The 23,171-nt window shown below is 41.4% G+C and overlaps 1 protein-coding gene across 2 annotated transcripts in view; it reads left to right on the top strand.

The window, feature by feature from the left end:
- CNTN5 (contactin 5) overlaps window positions 1–23,171 on the top strand; it is a 2,189,536-nt gene that overhangs the window by 595,514 nt on the left and 1,570,851 nt on the right. The window lies entirely within an intron of this gene.

Raw genomic sequence — 23,171 nt, 5'->3', positions numbered from 1 at the left:
ACGTGTCGACAATAACCCTACAATGTTATCTATTACTACTTGTGTCATAACTCTAGAGAGCGCAGAAACATTTCCAATCCGGTTACCTTTATTGATATTCTATGGAAGCTGCTTCATCTGGTCTTTAGGTTCTTTAAGTGTTGTGTCTCACACAACTGTTCAAGCTGAGTGGTTTTACCTTTATTCATCAAACTTTTAACTTGGTTAAGACCCTATTGCACTTTTGCATTTCTTTACACAAGATTGCAAGAGTCTCTTTCTCTATTCGAGTTTCAAAAGGTCCGATCATCTCTAATGATCAGTGCCGGAGTCGTAGACTTGAGGATTACACAGTTATGTAATTATTTGGCTCATTTAGCCCAGTGCAAAAGTTTTTTTTAAAGTTAAAGATAGTTTGCCTTTCTGATGTAGGCAATCTTTAAGAGGTACCGTCAGAAAATTAATATTATATAAAAGAGGTTGATCAACCCACTTTTTGGCTATAAGAGGTGCCGAACTTGTGGTCATTCCCAAGCCCTGGAGCATAAAGGAGTCTGAAAGTTTCTTTTATGGAAAAACCTTAACTATGAATTGTATTCTTCGAATTATTACCCTATATAGTCATGGGGATGAAAAGTATTGGATAAGAATAAAACTGTGCATTTATACATTGGCTGGTAACCTAATTGGTTTTGTGGTCCCACATGAATGGTTGGTTGCAGAATCTGATATAGAATATACTCTTAGAAACTGCCGTGTGTACATTGACCTTGTACAGTGACATCGAGCGATTTCAGCTCCACACTATGTACAGTGCTCACTTGTCCACTCTTTAAGAATATCAATCCTTTCCATCTGAGACAAGCAGAAGTGCAGCATGTGCCCACTGCAATCCACAGTGTCTAATTAATCCATACTATCTGGACCTGTGCTATGGTCTTGTGCATGAGGGTTAAAACATATTGGGAGAAATACAGATGCGCCCACTCTTACTTGTGCTAGAATTTGGCGATACGATTTTGCAAAATGCCAACAAAAATGTTGACAGGCTGCAACTCACATCACAACCACCAGGGGGGGTCATGTATGGACACATATAGCCTGAACATCTCTTGACAGAGTATCAAAAATTATTATTCATTTCAGTTCAGGATTTCGGTTATTATCTTAATAATAATAATAATAATAATAATAATAATATTAATTTTTATTTATATAGCGCCAACATATTCCGCAGCGCTTTAAGTGGTGACAATAAATTTAATACAAGATAAGACAGTTTACACAGTTACATTAGGAGTGAGGTCCCAGCTCGCAAGCTCTACAGAGAAATACGGGGGACACAATAGGTGGAAAGTGCTTGTTATTTCAGGTCCAGCTATTATAATAAATTGGGATTTTCATATAAAGCTGTATGATCCGGTCATCAGCCTGTATGTTTAAGTGCAATTATCAAGTATCAAGTGCAGTTATCGTGTGCATGGAGGGTGTGCAGACAGATGACTAGTAGGGTGCAGATTCTGAATAATGTTTAGAAGGAGGGAACAGGGGAAGGTTAGTTTATTGAGTTGATGTGATAGGCTTGTTTAAAGAGATGGGTTTTTAAAGCACGTTTGAAGACGTGAGGACTAGGGATCAGTCGGATTGTCTTCAGAAGAACCCTGGAAAATAAAAGTAAAGTGGCAGCCTAATTAATTGCAATGAACAACTGCATAAGTCTTTTTTGCTTTCAGTTATCATGGTGGTGCAGGGAGTTGCATATATAATCACTTACCGACACTTTGATTGACAACCTGCTCTGCAGCATGTGTGCCATGAGTGTATGCAGAGCAGGCAGTCAATCATGGGGTGGTGCAGGGAGTGGTTGTATAATCACTTACCGGCACTTTGGTTGACAACCTACTCTGCAGCATGTGTGCCACGAGTGTATGCAATGCAGGCTGTCAATCATGGGGCGGTGCAGGGAGTGGTTGTATAATCACTTACCGGCACTTTGATTGACAACCTACTCTGCAGCATGTGTGCCACGAGTGTATGCAGTGCAGGCTGTCAATCATGGGGTGGTGCAGGGAGTGGTTGTATAATCACTTACCGGCACTTTGATTGACAACCTGCTCTGCAGCATGTGTGCCACGAGTGTATGCAGTGCAGGCTGTCAATCATCGGGTGGTGCAAGGAGTGGTTATATAATCACTTCCCGGAACTTTGATTGACAACTTGTGCTGCAGAATGTGTGCCGTGAGTGTGTGCAGAACAGGCCTAAATCAAAGTACCGCAAAGTTATTACAGCCGCACTCACTGTACAGTGATCAGTGACTGTAACTGCTCCCTGCACCGCCCCAATGAATAGAAGTGAGCAGCTTCAGGAAGAATATAACTATATTTTCTCCCTGTAGCAGCAGCTGTTACAGAAAGTTGGCAAAATACAGAATGTACAGTGGCTCCTGAAAGTATTCACCCCTCCTTGGCTTTTTACTTGTTTTGTTACATTACAACTAGAGATGAGCGGTGTTCGACTAGAACTGTTCGCCAATCTCAAATTCGAGCTGTTTTGGGCGGTGTTCGAGTTGTTCGACGAACCCGAACGATTTGCAAAAAATTCGGCTGTTCGAGGTTATGTTCGATAACTGTTCGTGCACCAAAAGCGTGTCCTGCATGTCTGGCGCTATTTAGAGCACCAATCATGCAGGGATTGTCTGCCACTCACTGTAATGCCACAGCCATGGTGGTTGTGGCATTACAGTGATTGCCCAAATCGATGGGAACAGTGCCAACAGTGAAACATGAAAAGCCGGCAATTCAGCAGCGGCATACACCGGTACCCGACAATTTAGAACCGAAAGAATAGAGCTTCACATATAGATTAGATAGATATAAACATGTCAGCCACATATATATGAAGTACAGTGAAAGTGCTGCTTACTGTACTTGTCATTTAGCGTAAAGGATTTATCAAAAAAAATAATAGTGTTTTCATGCACCGTCTCTTTAAAAAAGCCGGCCGGCAATTCACCATCTGTACCCGACAATTTAGAATAGAAAGAATAGAGAATCACACATAGATTAGATAGATAGAAACATGTCAGCCACATATATACGAAGTACAGTGACAGTGTTGCTTACTGTACTTGTCATTTAGTGTAAAGGATTTATTTAAAAAAATAATAGTGTTTTCATGCACTGTCTCTTTAAAAAAGCCGGCCGGCAATTCAGCAGCGGTACCCGACAATTTATAACAGACAGAATAGAGCTTCACACATAGATTAGATAGATAGAAACATGTCAGTCACATATATATGAAGTACAGTGATAGTGTTGGTTACTGTACTTGTCATTTAGTATTAAAATAAAGGATTTATTATTAAAAAAATTGGCGTGGGGTTCCCCTTAATTTTAGGCTCTAGCGGAGGTTAAGCAGACGGCTGGGGCAGATGTTTGAAGCCTGGGAAGGGGGTAATACCCACGGAGCTTCCCAGGCTACTAATATCAGCCCCCAGCTGAATACATAGCCTTTACTAGCTATTAAAATGGGGGACCCCCCCAAAAAAATGACGTGGGGTCCCCCCTAATTTAATAGCTAGCAAAGGCTAGGCAGACAGCTGGGGGCTGATATTAATAGCCCAGGAAGGGAGCCATGAATATTGGCCCCCTCCCAGGCTAGAAACACCAGCCGTCAGCCGCCCCAGAAATGGCGCATTCATAGGATGCGCCAATTCTGGCACTTAGCCTCGCTCTTCCACGCTGCCCTGGTGCGGTGGCAGGGGGTAATAGGGTTGGGGTTGATGTCAGCTTATAATGCCATCAAGCCCAGGTTAGTAATGGAGAGGCGTCTATAAGACACCCCCATTACTAACCCCATAGTCAAAGTTAAAAAAAACACAAACACCCAGAATAAAGTCCTTTAATTGAAATAAAGACACAATCCTTTATTGTTCTAAATTAAACCATACTTACCGTCACGCCCATTCCAGCTGAAGCCAACGATCTCCTGCAATAAAAGAAAAATAATAAAGCAACCTCATCCTTACCTTTCCATGGTTCCCAGGACAGCTTCAGCTCTGCTACATCGAGATGACAGGCTGGACCGCAGCAGAACGCTGCCATCCAGCCTGTCATCCCGCAGACACTGAGAAGTGCAGGCATGCTTGCGCTCCTCACTGTCTCGCTGTGACGGCATCCAGATGAGCCGAGGTCATGTCCAATGAACTCGGCTCACCTCATGCACGTCACTGACAGCGTGGGAAAATTCTCACGCTGAAGTGCTGAGTGCAGGAGAATTCTCCCACGCTGTCAGTGATGTGCATGAGGTGAGCTCATGTCCAATGAACTCAGCTCACCTCCTGCACGTCACTGACAGCGTGGGAAAATTCTCCTGCAATCAGCGCTTCAGCGTGAGAATTTTCCCACGCTGTCAGTGACGTGCATGAGGTGAGCCGAGTTCATTGGACATGAACTCGGCTCATCTGGATGTCGTCACAGAGAGACGCTGAGCAGCGCAAGCAAGCCTGCGCTTCTCAGTGTCTGCGGGATGACAGGCTGGATGGCAGCGTTCTGCTGCGGTCCAGCCTGTCATCTCGATGTAGCAGAGCTGAAGCTGTCGTGGGAACCATGGAAAGGTAAGGATGAGGTTGCTTTATTATTTTTCTTTTATTGCAGGAGATCGTTGGCTTCAGCTGGAATGGGCGTGATGGTAAGTATGGTTTAATTTAGAACAATAAAGGATTGTGTCTTTATTTCAATTAAAGGACTTTATTCTGGGTGTTTGTGTTTTTTTTAACTTTGACTATGGGGTTAGTAATGGGGGTGTCTTATAGACGCCTCTCCATTACTAACCTGGGCTTGATGTCAGCTGGCATTATAAGCTGACATCAACCCCAACCCTATTACCCCCTGCCACCGCACCAGGGCAGCGTGGAAGAGCGAGGCTAAGTGCCAGAATTGGCGCATCCTATGAATGCGCCATTTCTGGGGCGGCTGACGGCTGGTGTTTCTAGCCTGGGAGGGGGCCAATATTCATGGCTCCCTTCCTGGGCTATTAATATCAGCCCCCAGCTGTCTGCCTAGCCTTTTCTAGCTATTAAATTAGGGGGGACCCCACGTCAATTTTTTGGGGGGGTCCCCCATTTTAATAGCTAGTAAAGGCTATGTATTCAGCTGGGGGCTGATATTAGTAGCCTGGGAAGCTCCGTGGGTATTACCCCCTTCCCAGGCTTCAAACATCTGCCCCAGCCGTCTGCTTAACCTCCGCTAGAGCCTAAAATTAAGGGGAACCCCACGCCAATTTTTTTAATAATAAATCCTTTATTTTAATACTAAATGACAAGTACAGTAACCAACACTATCACTGTACTTCATACATATGTGACTGACATGTTTCTATCTATCTAATCTATGTGTGATGCTCTATCTTTCTGTTCTAAATTGTCGGGTACCGCTGCTGAATTGCCGGCCGGCTTTTTTAAAGAGACAGTGCATGAAAACACTATTATTTTTTTAAATAAATCCTTTACACTAAATGACAAGTACAGTAAGCAACACTATCACTGTACTTATTATATATGTGACTGACATGTTTCTATCTATCTAATCTATGTGTGATTCTCTATTCTTTCTGTTCTAAATTGTCGGGTACAGATGCTGAATTGCCGGCCGGCTTTTTTAAAGAGACGGTGCATGAAAACACTAATATTTTTTTTAATAAATCCTTTACACTAAATGACAAGTGCAGTAACCAACACTGTCACTGTGCTTCTTATATTTGTGACTGACATGTTTCTATCTAATCTATGTGTGATGCTCTATTCCTTCTTGTCTAAATTGTCGGGTACCGGTGTATGCCGCTGCTGAATTTGCCGGCCGGCTTTTTTAAAGAGAGTGTCTTCTGAGCAGTTTGTCAGCTTTTGGACACCTTTGCAGGTGTTTTCTATGTGTTTCTATGTGTTTTTGTTTGCCTGCCATTGGTTTTAACGGTGTTCGACGGTGTTCTAAGGTGTTCGACGAACAGTTCGACGAACAGTTCCTCGAACATCCCGGTGTTCGACGAACCGAACCGAACCCGAACACTACGGGGGTGGCTCAACACTAATTACAACCCATGTTCAAATGTTTTTGTAATCTGATTTATGTGTGGTGCATAAGCACTAAATAGTCTAAGCTGGTGAAGTAAATTAAGAAAATATTAGAAAATATAGGCATAAATTACATTTATGGAATCAAATATCTAAAAATTGTCATGTGCATATGTATTCACCCTTTTTTGCAATGAAGCCCATAAAAATTTCTGCTGCATAAATTACCTTCATAAGTAACATGCGTAGTGAAAGGAAGTCCACCTGTGTGCAGTCTAAGTGTCACATGTCTGTCAGTATACACCCTTTACCTTTTCTGAAGGCCACAGAGGCGGCAACACCATTAAGAAAGTGGCACCACTAACCAAACAACACCATGAAGACCAAGAGATCTCCAAACAAGTCAGGGACAAAGTTGTTGAGAAGAACAAGTCAGAGTTGGGTTGTAAAAAAATAACCCAATCTCTGATGATCCCCCGGAGCACCATCAAATCCATTATCATCAAATGGAAAAACATGGTACCACAACAAACCTGCCAAGAGTATCACCCACCAAAACTCTCACAAGGAGGGCATTAATCAGAAAGGCAGCACAGAGACCAATAGTAACCCTGAAGGAGCTGCATAGTTCCCAAGCAGAGACTGGAGTATCTGTCCATATGACCACAATAAAGCATATACTCCATAGAGGTGGCCTTTATGGAAGAGTGCGCAGAAAAAAAGTTTTTAGTTACACATAAAAATTGTTAGGCTCGTTGTTAAGATTGCCAAAAGACCTGCGGGAGACTCCCTAAATGTATGGCGGAAGGTTCTGTGGTCAGATAAGACCAAAATTGAATCTTTTGGCCACCAAGGTTAAACACTGTGTCTGGCACTAAACCAACACAGCTCATCACCCCAAGAACACCATCCCCACAGTAAAACATGGTTGTGGCAGCATCATGCTGTAGGGAAGTTTTTTGGAAGTAGGGACAGGGAAAATGGTCCAAGTCGAGGGGAAGATGGATGATACAGGGATATTCTTGAGCTAAAGCTGTTTCAGTCTGTCAGTGATTTGAGACTGAAAAGGAAGTTTACCTTCCAACAAGATAATGACCCAAAGCATACTGCTAAAGCAACATCGAGTGGTCTATGGGGAAACGTGTAAATGTTTTAGAGTGGCCAAGTCAAAGCCCAGACCTTAATCCAATTGAGAATCTGTTGTCAGACTTGAAGATTGCTGTTCACCAGAGGAAACCACCTAACTTGAAGGAGCTGGAGCAGTTTTGCCTTGAGGAAGGGCAAAAATCCCAGTGGCCAGAGGTGGAAAGCTCATAGAGACCTATCTAAAGTGACTTGCAACTACAAAGGAGGATCTACAAAGTACTGACTTTAGGGGGGTGAATAGTTATGCACACAGAAGTTTTCAATTATTTTGTCCTATTTGTTGTTTGCTTCACAAAAAAAAACTAGCTGGTCAAAGTTGTAGGTATGTTCTTTACATGAACTGATGCAAACCCTCAAAACAAACAGTGAAATTCCAGGATGTGAGGTAGCAAAACACGAAAAATGCCAAGGGGGGATGGGGAGTGTGAATACTTTCGCAAGTCATGATATATGCTATTTACTTGCAGTTAACCCCTATATTTGCAGGAAAATGGTGTTTCTGAAGGAGACAAGTTCCTTTTAAGTGTCAAAGGCCCACAAGTAGTAGAAGCAATGTGCAATAAATGCAGCAAAACCTATTTTTTTCAGATCTTTTGCTGCGTTTTTTGCACATTACTCCTACTACTTGAGGGCCTTTGACACTTTAAAGGGACTAATCTCCTTCAGAAATGTTTTTTTTTTACTGCCAAGAGGTCAGGTTTTGGCTGCAGAAAAAAAAATGCAGCAAAAACGCAACGTGTGAACATAGCCTAATATGTATTTTCTGAATTACTACCATGAAAGTAAAGTTTTGCTGTAGTGTTTCCAGCACATAAAGAGTGCATATGGAAACTCTGAAAATACAGTACATGCTTTGCAGGGAACGCTGAACATTTGTTCCAGTCTCCGTATGGGAGAATGACAGCACAGTACATGCACAGCTGGGCTAAAAATAATGAATGCGCTGCAAAGACTGTGACCAAATTCTGCTTTGCAAAACTCACCTATGCACAGCGCTAACCTCGTATTACCCTCCTAGCGACCCTATTACTATCAGTCTTTATCATGAATCCTTCTCTTTCTTTTTGCCTGCAATTTGTTTTCTTCTCAAGGCTCCATTTATCATAGAAATCTGAAATATTTATTTTTTTCCCTCCACTTTCCTTTGGATCACTGCGCTTACTGACTTTACAAAGGAACCAAAAAAATACCAGCGTAAATTCATGCCCCTGCTTTATTCTTCACTTTATTTTCACTTCAATACTAACATTTTTCAACTTTTTACACTTGATATCACAGCAGCCATTTTTTTTAACACTCTTTCTGCTTTAAGAAAAAAAATATATATGAAAGCAGAATGTAATATAAAGAAATGATACAAATAAATATAAACAAAAATCAATATTCTAAGAGGTAAAGTGTGTGAACCCCTCCGTCCCATCTCGGCTCTGCACACAGACTTAGATGAATTCAGTATCTGTCAAGTTTCAATGTTTCTCGACACGGCCATATTTCGTTATATAATCAGAGTTCTCTTGGACGGAGGAGATTTTTATTTTGTATCCCAAAAGAAAACAACCATATGAAAAATTCATGAGGAAACAAGCAGTTAAGAAGAATAAGCCATAGGCGCATAGGATTGTTTGCAGGATGCCTTGATAGTGTCATGTTGCTGGTGGGGAAGCGAAGATCCGGACTTTCTGCAATAAAAAAGACTTGAGAATATTTATCCAGAACTGAAATACTGGATATCAATATACACAAATCAGGGGAAGATGTGAGAGATGTGGCAGAGTTTCTCCATGGGACTTACTAGTATCAGTATAATGCCCTCTCTGTCTTATCCCATAAGGATGTGGTTACTGCATGATCTTAAATGTGGCTTCCAGCTTTTTGTTGCTTATCCCCTTCACGACCTTAGGATTTTCCGTTTTTTTGCGTTTCGGTTGTTTGCTCCCCTTCTTCCCAGAGCCATAACTTTTTTTATTTTTCCGTCAATATGGCCGTGTGAGGGCTTGTTTATGGCGGGACGAGTTGTACTTTTTAGTGATACCATTGGTTTTACCATAACGTGTGTTGAAAAACGGGAGCAAAAATTCAAAGTGCGGTGAAATTGCAAAAAAAGTGCAATTCCACAATTGTTTTTTTGTGCTTTTATTTTTTACCATGTTCACTAAATGCTAAAACTGACCTGCCATTATGATTCTCCAGGTCATTATGAGTTTGTAGATATTAGACATGTACAGGTTTTTTTTTTTAGTTAAGTGGTAAAAAAAATTCCAAAGTTCGTAAAAAAAAAAAAGTGGCGCCATTTATCGAGATCCGTAGCTTCTCCATTTTTCGGGTTCTAGGGCCGGATGAGGGCTTATTTTTTGTGCGTCGAGCTGACATTTTTATTTATACCTTTTTGGGGTAGAACCGATGTTTTGATCTCCCGTTATTGCATTTTATTGCAATGCTGCTGCAACCAAAAAAACTTAATTTTTGGCGTTTTTAATTTTTCTCTCGTTACTCCGTTTACCAATCAAATGAATTATTTTTATATATTGATAGATCGGGTGATTCTGAACGCGGTGATACCAAATACGTGTATTTTTTTTAAATTATTTTATTTTGAATGGGGCAAAAGTGGGGTGAAATGAACTTTTATGCTTTTTGAATTTTTTTTTATATCTTTATATACATTTTTTTTTACTTTCTACTTTTCTACTGCCTTCAAAAGTCTCCATGGGAGACTAGAAGCTGCGATCATCTGATCGCTTGTGTTACACACAGCAGGGCTTCAGCCCAGCTATGTGTAACAAAAATGCTCATCTATTAGCAACGACCTCTCGTCGGCGCTCATAGCAGTTCAGCAATGACAACCATAGGGGTCTCCTGCAGACCCCGGATTGTCATGCCAACCAATCGGTGCCGCGCGATCATGTGACAGGGGCGCCGATGGGTAGGATTAGTGACGCGCGTTCGGTAAGCACAAGTTAAATGCCGCTGTGAGAGATTGACAGTGGCATTTATCTAGATCGCGATTCCACCCGCAGCTCTTAGAGGCACATGGCAGCTGATCAGATCAGTTGTCATGTGCTGTAAAAGATGCGGACTCAGCGCCGAAGCCCACATCAAAGAGTGAGACACGACCTATGACATACCTATACGTCATAGGTTGTGAAGGGGTTTTAAAGGAAATGTGTCAATAGAAGATAAACAACTGTTAAAGTTATTAATTTCATTTTTTTTAATCATTACTTATATTAAGGAAAAAAAATTGAAATCTTGTAGTTTTCACTCTGGTCACTGAGTCTAATATTAAGCTGATACCTCCTGCTGTTCTGTACGGAAACTTTTCAGCAGTCAGATTATTATCATCACAGGCAGGATTACAATGGCTACTATATGTGAATATTTATGGTTGCCATGTGCCACATCATTTTAGCACAATTCAACTACCTGTGACTCAAACTTTTGGGAAAAATTTGCTGAACTTGGAAAATTTGAATTTCAGAAGATTTGATCATCACTAGTCGTAGAGCATGACCTTAACACTCTTCTTTAGAAGTTAAGATTATTCTTGTCTATGATCTATGTGGTTACTGTAAAGCATAGCTCTAAATGTTGTTAACAGCTGATTAGGTAACATGGCTGCCCTGTAATCATGCACAATATATGGAATTATTAGATGCCAAGTGAGCAGATAATGCCAAGGTCAGTACACTTCTTTTACTGGGCAGCACAGTGGCTCAATGGTTAGCACTGCAGCCTTGCAGAGCTGGGGTCCAGGGCTCAAATCCCACCAAGGACAACATCTACAAGAAGTTTGGATGTTCTCCCCGTTTTTGCGTGGGTTTCCTCCGGGTTCACTGGTTTCCACCCACACTCCAAAGATATACTGATATGGAATCTAGATTGAGCCCCAATGGGGGACAGTGATGATGCATGTAAAGCGCTGCGTAATATGTTGGCGCTATATAAAGATTGTTATTATTACAGATTATTACTGAGCATGCACAAGATGGCAGAGCTTGGCTTCTAATGATGTATTCTTGTCATAGAACATCAACCAAGCCAGCAAAGGGGGTGCCAACGTGACTAATCGGGAAAGAGGCACCAACTCTGTGACTCTTCTATGGTAATCTACATGGGATAGAGGTAAAAGTTAAATGGAATCTGTCAGTAGGATCAACCCTCCTATGTTGTCTATATGGGCATGTAAGTCATAGAGATTTGAATAAAATAATGACTTGATCTCTGCGATCTGATGTCTTATTCCAGAGAAATCCAGGTTATTCTTAATATGTAAATGAGCTGCTAAGATCTATGGGCTGAACATAAATCTCCCTGAGAATCTGCCTCCAGAGCTTATTGTAAATGAAAGGAAGTGTTATCATTGTGAGACATTTAATGACTGACAGTCTGCTCTCCTGATCTCACTCTAGAGCTGTGTGTAATTTTAACTAAAACAGTAAAGCAAAGCTGAACTTTGTCATTAAAAACACTTTTGCATTTGTTATCTGAGTGCTTTAGCTTCCATCTCACAGGCAGCCAGGGTGGGGGGGGAGCAGTACTGCAAAGCTTTCAGCACTGTGAGAGGCTAACTTCAAATATGTTTGTAATGAAATAAGGTTCAACTCTGCTGTACTGTGTCATTATACTAATGCACAACTCTGCAGAAGAGCTGACAGCAGTATGAGATGATAACTGCTACTGCAAATGTGTTTGTAATGAGACAAAATTCAGTTGTGTTTTACTGTGATAGCTCAGTTGTATTGTGTTAGTTGTAATCACACACAGCTCCGTAGAGAGATCAGGAGAGCAGACTATCAGTCATTTCATGTCTCACACTGGTAACGCATTTTTACATTTAAAATAAGCTCTGGAGAAAGATTCTCGAGGAGATCTACAGTGGGTACGGAGAGTATTCAGACCCCTTTAAATTTTTCACTCTTTGTTTCATTAGAGCCATTTGGTAAATTCTAAAAAGTTCATTTTTTTCTCATTAAAGTACACTCTGCACCCCATCTTGACTGAAAAAAACAGAAATGTAGAAATTTTTGCAAATTTATTAAAAAAGAAAAACTGAAATATCATATGGTCATAAGTATTCAGACCCTTTGCTCAGACACTCATATTTAAGTCACATGCGGTCCATTTCCTTGTGATCCTCCTTAAGATGGTTCTACTCCTTCATTGCAGTCCAGCTGTGTTTAATTAAACTGATAGGACTTGATTTGGAAAGGCACACACCTGTCTATATAAGACCTTACAGCTCACAGTGCATGTCAGATCAAATGAGAATCATGAGCTCAAAGGAACTGCCCAAGGAGCTCAGAGACAGAATTGTGGCAAGGCACAGATCTGTCCAAGATTACAAAAGAATTTCTGCATTACTCAAGGTTCCTAAGAGCACAGTGGCCTCCATAATCCTTAAATGGAAGAAGTTTGGGACCACCAGAAGTCTTCCTAGACCTGGCTGTCCAGCCAAACTAAGCAATCGTGGGAGAAGAGCCTTGGTGAGAGAGGTAAAGAAGAACTCGTGGGTGAGCTCCAGAAATGCAGTAGGGAGATGGGAGAAAGTTCCACAAAGTCAACTATCACTGCAGCCCTCCACCAGTTGGGCCTTAATGGCAGAGTGGCCAGATGGAAGCCTCTCCTCAGTGCAAGACATATGAAAGCCCACATAGAGTTTGCTCAAAAACACATGAAGGACTCCCAGACTATGAGAAATAAGATTCTCTGGTCTGATGAGACAAAGATCGAACTTTTTGATGATAATTCCAAGCAGTATGTGTGGAGAAAACCAGGCACTGCTCATCACCTGCCCAATACAATCCCAACAGTGAAACATGATGGTGGCAGCATCATGCTATGGGGGTGTTTTTCAGCTGCAGGGACTGGATGACTGGTTGCAATTGAAGGAAACATGAATGCTGCCAGAGATATCCTGGAATGAAACCTCTTCCTGAGTGCTCTGGACCTCAGACTTGGCTGAAGGTTCACCTTCCAACAAGACAATGACTCTAAGCACACAGCTAAAATAACAAAGGAGTGGCTTCAGTACAACTCTGTGACCATTCTTGACTGGCCCAGCTAGAGCCAGGACCTAAACCCAATTGAGCATCTCTGGAGGGACCTGAAAATGGCTGTCCACCAACGTTCACCATCCAACTTGACGGAACTGGAGAGGATCTGCAAGGAAGAATGGCAGAAGATCCCCAAATCCAGGAGTGAAAAACTTGTATCATTCCCAAGAAGACTCATGCGTGTACTAGCTCAAAAGGGTGCATATACTCAATACTGAGCAAAGGGTCTGAATACTTATGACCATGTGATATTTCAGTTATTCTTTTTTAATAAACTTGCAAAAATTTCTACATTTCTGTTTTTTTTCAGTCAAGATGGGGTGCAGAGTGTACTTTATTGAGAAAAAAATAACTTTTTAGAATTTACCAAATGGCTGCAATGAAACAAAGAGTGAAAAATTTAGAGGGGTGTGAATACTTTCCGTACCCACTGTATGTCTGGCCAATAAACCTTAAGAAGTCATTTACATATTAATAAAAAATGTTTATTTTTCAGGAATAAGACATCGGATCACAGATATCAAGGTATCATCTTATTCAGTTTCCTATGACCTGCATGCTCATGTGGACGGATTGGGTGCGTTGATCCTACTGACAGATGCCCTTTAAACATCTTTTCCAGATAACACAGGACCACAAAATTGGTTCATGACAAGTTTGGAAACATTATCACCCCACCCCATAGTGATGATTTAGTGAGGTGAAATGTCAGTTTTTCTCCTTTCAGCTGTATGGTTAATACAGTACATACCATGATTTGAGGTGCTGTCCGTGGTGCTGAATTGTACATTACTACTATGGAGAATATTGAGTTGGGTCAGGAATTCACTAGTTCTCCTATATCAGTCATTACAATTCACCCTGTATTCTGCTATTGTGGCATGTAAACATGGATATAGGTGTTTTATCTTGGTGACCTGGGCAGCTATTATGACATTCTTCAGCTCCATCCACCACATTGACCTATTGAACACTTTTAACAAAGTTGAGTGATCAACATATCCACTATAACTAGTGTTGGTTCTTTCAGGTATTATGGTGAAAGTGTAGGGTGTCCCCTACTGTAAATTATAAGACTATTAAGAGTCATCAAGGAATCGTGTAACCATACGAAAGTTCAGTGCCTTAGACCAAATGTATTTATACAGGTCTGCTGGTGTTCAGTGTTTTACCATATGGTGTCTATCAATGGTTGAGTAGAATGGAGATAGACCCTGCGAGAAGAAGTGTTTCCAGTGGAAAATGGACACACACCCAATGTTAGTCCATGTGCTAGTTCAGCATGCTCTAGTCTAGTGAGAAAACTCTCACCTGTAGCTGGCTGGGACTTATAGTTTTACAACAGCTGGATGGTTGCAGGTGAGGTAAGACAGACCTATGAAGTCACAAGCCAGCAGAGAGAAAACTGGTTTCCTTCTGCTGAGACATACTGGAGAGTCGTGGTTTGCAAACAGCTGGAGAGGTACAGATTTGAGCTGACGTATCTATAAAATCATGACTACGATTCTTCATTTGTGGCTTTTTTTTCATTGGCTTTTTCATTTTGCCTTCTGGTATTATTTTTTGCCCCAAATTTTTTTTTAACCTTTTTACAACCCAAGGTGGTTTGCACGTTAATGACCAGGCCAATTTTTACAATTCTGACCACTGTCACTTTATGAGGTAATTACTCTGGAACGCTTCAACGCATCCCCCTGATTCTGAGACTGTTTTTTTGTGACATATTGTACTTCATGATTGTGGTAAAATTTCTTCTATATCACTTGCGTTTATTTGTGAAAAAAGTGGAAATTTGGCAACAATTTTCAAAATTTTGCAATTTTCAAAATTTTAATTTTTATGCCCTTAAATAGGAGAGATATGTCACACAAAATACTTAATAAATAACATTTCCCACATGTCTACTTTACGTCAGCACAATTTTGGAACCAAATTTTTTTTTTTTAGGGAGCTATAAGGGTTAAAAGTTGACCAGTGATTTCTCATTTTTCCAACAAAATTTACAAAACCATTTTTTTAGGGACCACATCACATTTGAAGTTACTTTGAGGGGTCTTTATGACAGAAAATACCAAAAAGTGACACCATTATAAAAACTGCACCCCTCAAGGTGCTCAAAACCACATTCAAGAACTTTATTAACCCTTCAGGTGCTTCACAGGAATTTTTGGAATGTGAAAGAAAAAAATGAACATTTAATTTTTTTCACAAAAATGTTATTTTAGACTCAATTTTTTTAATTTTCGCAGGGGTAACAGGAAAAATTGGACACCAAAATTTGTTGTGCAATTTTCCCTGGGCACGCAGATACCACATATGTGGGAAAAAAAAACTTTTTGGGTGGACGGCAGGGTTCGGAAGGGAAGGAGCGCCATTTGACTTTTTGAATGTAAAATTTGCTTGAATAATTAGCGAACGCCATGTTGCGTTTGGGGAGCCCCTGATGTGCTTAAACAGTGGAAACCACCCACAAGTGACACCATTTTGGAAACTAGACCCCTCAGGGAACTTATCTAGATGTGTAATGAGCACCTTGAACCCCAAGGTGCTTCACAGAAGTTTATAACATTGAGCCGTAAAAATAAAATTTTCACATTTTTCCCACAAAAATGTTTTTCAGCCCCCACTTTTGCATTTTCATAAGGGTAACAGGAGAAATTGCACCATGCAGATTGTTGTGCAATTTCTCCTGAGTAAGCAGATACTCCATATGTGAGGAAAAACACTGCTTGGGGGCACATCAGGGTTCAGAAGGGAAGGAGCGCCATTTGACTTTTTGATTGTAAAATTTGCTTGTATAATTAGCAGACGCCATGTGCAGGACCGCTCCCAGCACATAGCATCGAGTGTCAGCTGTAACAATCAGCTGACACCCGGCGGCGATCACGTGTGGGCGCGATCGCAAAGACGTACTAATACGTATCAGGCTCTTAAAGCCCTGGGCGCAGATACGTATTAATACGTCTTGGGCTTAAAGGGGTTAAAATGGTGAATGCGAATTAATGAATTTTGCACAAAATCAAAGCTGCTCTCTTTTCTTGTCTTTCCTTTTTTGCACCAATTGTCTGGTATCTATATTTACTTATATATCAAGAATCAAGATCAGTATTTATTGTACATAATCATGTCATCTAGTGATTGACTGATTGTTATATGTACTACATACTTAATTCTATGGAGTGTCTATCCACTTAAATGATATATCTACTGTCTTAGTGGAGCTTTTGATTTTATTTTGGTTACCATGCACTTTGCTGCTATTTAATGTTTACTATATAATTTTGGGCTACCACTACTACAGTAGACTAACTCTAAATTATATACCCCTTGCATTCTGATCCACCCGTGGGATCTTTTACTCCTTGATTGCATACTTTTAATTGCCCTGATTCTAATAAAGTGATCTTTAATCTAGCAGCATGTTTGTTGTGTATTTGTATTTACAAATACTGATGTAAAATACTGACCAAATACTGAATGTGTGAATGTGGCCTAAGGGTTTGTTCACACTTATAAAAAAATCATCGGCGTTTCACCCAGAAAAGTGGGACAATTTTTTTTTCATTTGTCATCCTTATACAATCCGTTTGTTTTTTTTACAACAGCAGCTAATAATAATTTACAAAACCATTTAGAGTTTCCTATGTTACAGAATTGCAATGTATCCGTAAAAATTGAATGCTATACATGTGGAATCCTTTTTTTTATGCACCCATAGACTTAAATGGGCAAGTCTCATTTGCGGAACAGACTAGCGCATGCTGCAATTTTTTTACACATGCATTTGGTCTGTGAAAAATATAGTTCGTCTGCATTACCCTAGGGAATAACATTGGTCCGAGTTCAGTCCATTTTTTTTTTTATGGACAGCACTGGGACTGAAAATACAAAATTGTGTGAATGAGCCCCTAGCGTGAGTCTACGAGCACCTCCTTCTGAGCCTCCTAGAATTTGGGCAGGTGCCGATGACACTGATTTCTCTCATCCGAGAAAATCGAGTCGATTATCATAGTGTAATCCAATTGTCTTGGACAAGGAGCAGTTGGAGAAAAAAAATGTCTTCTTCTCTATTGTCTCAGTCCATGGAAATTGGACTGTAATCAAATGTCAACAGAGTGCAGTCGGATGGTTACCACGGACTCATTGACTTGCATGGCTGAGTGTGAATTTAATATTGGACGAAACTCGTGCATGCAATGATTGGTTTCTCAGACTGACTCTGTCCAAGGAAAAAATTGGCCATGTGCACGGCTCCGTAGGCTAATGACGCGCCCCCTGGGAAGTGGGGGCTACTCGGCAGCCGGGCCTATGGATGCCGGTGGGGGATATCATGGTGGCTGGCCCGGTCCGCGGCCCAGGGCGGTCAATAAAAAGGGGGATTATTTATAGGGGATTTGTAAAGTTTGTGACGCCACCTGTGGAATGCGGACAAAGGGAGCCGCCGCTGCGGAGCAGTCCTCTGAAGCTGATGTTACTGCAGCAGGGATGGTATGGCTCTCCACAGGAACAGCTAGCTCCAGGGCACTGTAGGGGTTGTTGGTTGCGCTGGGCGTTGCAGTGCAGGGAGAAAGATGGCGCAGATGAAAGAATGGACGGAGGCAGTATGGTGCAGTCATCCAAGTCTTTACTCACAGTTCTTATGACAGTTCCACTGGTGCACTGTACGGGTGCCAGCCTCCCCACGTCGCACTGCGTTCACCAGGCAGGGGTTCAGCTCTCCCTCAGGCAAATTAGGAGCACCTGACGGAACCCTGCTTTCTTGTGTTCCTTGCTAGACCGTCTTCACGCTGGGTCTTCTCCCTCCTGCCCTGCGCTTCCCCACTCTCAATCCCACTCGGGTGCTCTGAAGTCCCTCCTGTCTTACTGGAGTTCCCAGACCTGTTTGACCCTCGCGGAGATTAGAATGAGGCTTTTGGCAACTGACTATATAAGCCAGAAGCCTCCGTTTTTTCCAGCCGAGACTTGGAGTTACACGACTGGTCCAAGGGCCGGTCCTCTTCTTGCGGCCTACGATCCCTCTGTCTTCTGACAGATTTGGGGCGTACGGGTGCCGTCCCACACTCGCCGTACCCCCTGGGATTCCTTTTACTAGAACGGAGCCTACTCCTCTGGTCCCCTCCTGGGCCTCTAGGACTAGGCCCCAACTTGTGGAGCAGAGCTCCTAAAGAGACTCTGCTCCCTGACTGTCTTCCTGAACTGTTCTTCTGAACTGAACTGACTTGCCACCCTAACATGGCTTCCCTTTTTTATACCTACTGTCAAAGTGCTCCTCTAAACTACTTCCTCCACCCACACCCACTACTGGTTCCCCCTCTCTTTGGTTCCCCCCACTCCAGCCAGGGACAGGGCTCAGCAGGAGACACAGTGCATCTTACCCTTCCAGCTGGCCTGGAGCAGTGTAGTGTTGGATGCAGATGTTGGGGTTCCGGGCAGCACTCCCTCCTTACCTGAGCGAAGGAGACACCACACCTCTGGGTGAGGTGCAGTACCTCTGTGGCGACTGAACCCTCAGGGGCGCCACACTAACACTGGTCTGAGTGCGATCCAATGTTTTGTTGGATCACACATGGACCAAAAATAGGGTCGTCTGCACCTGTCCTTACACTGAAAAGTGACTTCTGGTCCATCCAGCCAACAGCAGAGCAATCCAGCCAGCCACAACTCTGGTCACATGGTGCATAAGAGGCGCGAACCAGTGCTGGGAGCAGCAGAAGATGGCAATTGGTAATTATTTTACTCCACAAAGGGAGCATACATTACTGACATCTGGAATGGAACTTTAAAAAAAAGCCACAAATTAAATAATGAATAAACATAAAAGTCACTATAAGCCCACGTTCACACTATCAGTAATTTATGTCAGTATTTGTAAGCCAAAATCTTGAGTGAAACAATCAGAGGAAAAGTATAATAGAAACACGTCACCACTTCTGTATTTTTCAATCATTCCTGTTTTGTGTTTGTAAATACTAATGTAAAATACTGACCAAATACTGAACGTGTGAACTTGGCTTTAGAATCATTTTTACGCCAGAAAAACAGATGCAAAGACAATGATGAATCACATAGAATGGGATTGGGAAACTGGATGCCCTCAGCTGAAGCTTGTTGCAAATTGTACTCCCCTATTTCGGTCTAGGAGTCCTAGGAAATCCGGGAGAGTTGGCAAATATGTAATTGAGAGCTAAAGTTTGAAGTCCTGTGATTTTTGATATCATAAAGTTGAATTGAAAAAACTTTGCCTGTAGCTTTATAATAACTAGAACTTACAAACTACAGTTCTCTGAAGTTATAGGGCTCCATTTGTCTTTTGAGACCCTTTTCTTTTTTTGTCCTGTCTTCTTCATCTACTCCTTTAAAGCAAAGTTCTTCAAAATGGCGCAAGTGATCAATGATCTTTATGCAACATCAAAAAATGCTCTGCTTTTACTTTTTTTTTTAAAGTTTTTTTGTGCAAAAAAGTTGCTAAAATGTTGCAAAATTTTTCCAATAAAAATTTAGGTCGCCGAAAAAAAAATCACTCAAGTTGTGCAAAAAAAAAAAAATGAAAAATTGGGGAATAAACCAAAAACAGTGGGAAAATCCTGAACCCCTCCCACAATGACTTATATAAAACAGGTGAACAGAAGGCATAAAAAAGTTGCAAATTAAAATTAGAATAAGTGCAAATTAAAAAACACTAAAAAAAAGAGCAAATTCAATAATGCCCATAGGAGTGGCATTGAAAAAACTGAAGCTACAGATCAACATGGTGGAGTCGTGCAGGAACTGAAAAAAGAGAAGCAATGTACCGAAAAATTGGCCCTCATTTTATACAGGTAAATGTTATTTTACAAATAGGCGGAGACAGTACGAGACGTGCGCGCGCCTGGTGAGAATTTCTCGGGCGTGAGTTTAGAAGAAAGTGGCTTTTTTCAGTAATTTCCCAGCGTAAACTTGTTAGTTTTAGATGTTTGTATTATTCTCCTGCTATTCATCAAACTTTCATCCACCTATGGTGAAATCAATGAGAAGTCCGGCTCCGTTGGATCTAAGCCCTGATATCATTACTCACGCTGCAAGCTGTTCCCTATTAGAATCAATGAGAGGCTGAAAGGTCCTGACAGGCGATATTTTTTCTAATATTGATCAGATGACCAACTGGTGCCCCAGAGTCTAACCATTGATTTTTAGAAGGGATAGCTGTCAGTTCAGAGGCCAATTTGATGCTATTAAACACATCAAAACTGGTAATTAAAGAAAATGTCAGCTTGTCATGTCCGAGGAAATGGGAAATAAAAACATTTTTCAGACAATATTAAACAATGAGGAAACGGTTCAGACACAGTGGAGCCGTACACATGTTCGGAGCATGAAAATAGCTCCTGATGTAATCTGCCGGCAGAATGAGTGTGGGCGTTATACGCTCAATTACTATGACAGTATGGATAAGTAGTAGATTTATAGGACAGAAGTGTTTTCCTTCATTACAACGCACAGATTTATTCACTGAATGGAATTTCGACAATGCAAAAAAAAAAAACAATTTATTCCACGAACTTGCTCAATAGTATATGGGCCCCACAGAAAACTTTGCACTCAGTGCCAGCTACAATAAAGGCTCATGCAAACAAGCATGTTTGCTGTCCAAGTGTGATCTGACAAAACATGTGATCACACTCAGACCAATGTTAATCTATGGGTGTGGCAGATGTGACAGACAGTCGTCCTGCAGTTGGTTGCAGAAGATCTCTTCGTTTGGCATTACAGACGCCTTATTAGATCTGTATAATGCTAGGACCCAGCAGCTACCTCCCTCCTGCTAATTGACACTCAGGCCTGAGTGTTTAAATACTTTCTGTTTGCTACAGGGAGGCGCCGGTGATATTCACATGTTTCTTTTGTGAAGGCTTGGAGCTACTGCAGTCTGTTTACTGGCGCTAGAAGGACATGTGGTGTAATCTCTCTGAAGTTGGCTCAAGCTAAGTTCCTTTCTCTGTGTTTTTCTCCCTTGTTGTCTTTAGTTGTTAGTGGGGACTGACTAGGACTCATCCCCCTTCCCTATTCAGGGCAAAGCTCTAGGGAAATACAGGGTTTAGGATCCTGTGCAACGATTGGTGAGGAACCAATATAGGGACGTTAGGGAAGACAGGGTGATATCATCTCAGCCTAAGAGATCTCCACTCCCTCTTTCCCTAGTGCCTGCGCTCCCTTTCCCTCTTCCCTTTCTGTTGCACTTTGTCTTTCCCACATCTTGCGTGACAATGGGGCTGTGCACATGTCCAACTTTTCTCTGCATTCGCGATTTGATCCAATATTCGGATCGCACTCAGCCATGCAAGTCAATGAGTGTGTGGGAAACATAGGACTGCACTCAGATGAATCTGAGTACAGCCTGATTTCCACGGACACAGAATGGAGAAGATGGAGAATTTTTTTTCTCCATTTTCTCCACATCTGAGAGAATCGGATTTCACTATACTCACACTCTGATCAGAGTTTGATCAGAGTGCTATTTGCATAATCGGCCCGATTCTCTCGGATGAGAGACTCTATGGCGGTCTGCATCTTCCCTAACCAGAAAAATAGGACCCAATTCATTATTGCATGCGACTTTCACCTGTTTTTCATTTGAGACTCGTTCTTCTTTTAATTTGTGTATTTTTTAAAGTTTATTTTATGTCTGTTTTTTTTTTCGTTTGCCGTTGTGGACGGGGTTTGGGGTTTTCAAATGTTTTTGGATAATTTTTCAATTCTTCAACTGTGACTTTTTAAAAATCCGCTACATTTTTGTACAAATGCACTCCACTTCCTCACCCCCCCCACTCCCAAAGTGATTTTTTTGCACGCCAGATATTCTCTTGTAAATTTTGCAACTTGTTTAGCAGAACATGTAACTGTTTGCACTAAAAAAACACAAAACAGCTTAAATATAAAAATATACTGCTTTCTTTTATGTTGTGCAAAATTCATAAACTACCTGCGTCACTTTGAAGACTTTGGTGCAAAAAACTGCAACGAATACAGCCAGACAAAAAAAGAAAGAGTGACTTAAAAAAATGCAAATGATTAATTGGGCCCATAATGGCTATTTTGTATTGTCCTTATATGCTTCTTTAGCATGCACAGCCCAGATTAGCTATTCTGAAATCTACCTCACCTACAGTTAGTCAATGCCCAGTTAGTTAACAAGTACCATATCCTCAGATGCCCCCAGGCTCAGTACACATTCAGCAAGCCAGCACAGTGCTGTGACTGCATGTAAGTGAGATTTTTGCTGATTTTGCTAAATATGCTGCGCATCCACATGGGCCGACCTAGTCCTACACCCCTGGACATGCTAAAGGCTTCTTCCCCAAATGGATCTCTGGAAGGTATAGCTGTAAAGTATTGCAAATAACTTTATACATGTCACATAATATATGAAGAAATTATCTAAAGTCAGCCAGTCCGGTCTCCCTACTGAGAGCTGGATACCAAGGAGAAGAAGTTGCCGAACTCCGGGAAATAAAGTTTTCTATAATTTGATGCAGTAGTTTTATATAGTAGGTTGTTTCAAGTAAACCAAACTTAGGGTTCAGGAAGAAGCTAAAGAGAACCCTATAGTTGGTTCATGCTGCCCAAACCACAAGCAACATGAATCCAAGTGCCGGGAAAACTTGTGTGTCTTGCTTTCTCTGTACAGTGGCATAACTTGAGTTTGATGGGCCCCGATGCAAAATTTGGAACTGTGCCCCTACCAGCATGGTGGTCAGATATAGGGGCCCCTGTAGCATTTTAGATCCTATATAAAGGCATACGTGTTCACACCCCATTAAAAAAGGCCCACAGATAAAATATGTAATTTTCAAAAAAATTGGCAATAAGATCATTTTCTAAATACTTCTAAATAGGAGTCAGACAGATACCAAATAACAAATAACAAATATCACCATATTGTTAATGA

This window comes from Phyllobates terribilis, unplaced genomic scaffold (genome assembly GCF_046119375.1).
Source record: "Phyllobates terribilis strain yellow unplaced genomic scaffold, ASM4611937v1 Scaffold_2__4_contigs__length_985480577, whole genome shotgun sequence".
NCBI lineage: Eukaryota > Metazoa > Chordata > Amphibia > Anura > Dendrobatidae > Phyllobates > Phyllobates terribilis.
This window is presented reverse-complemented; position numbering and strand designations above follow the sequence as displayed.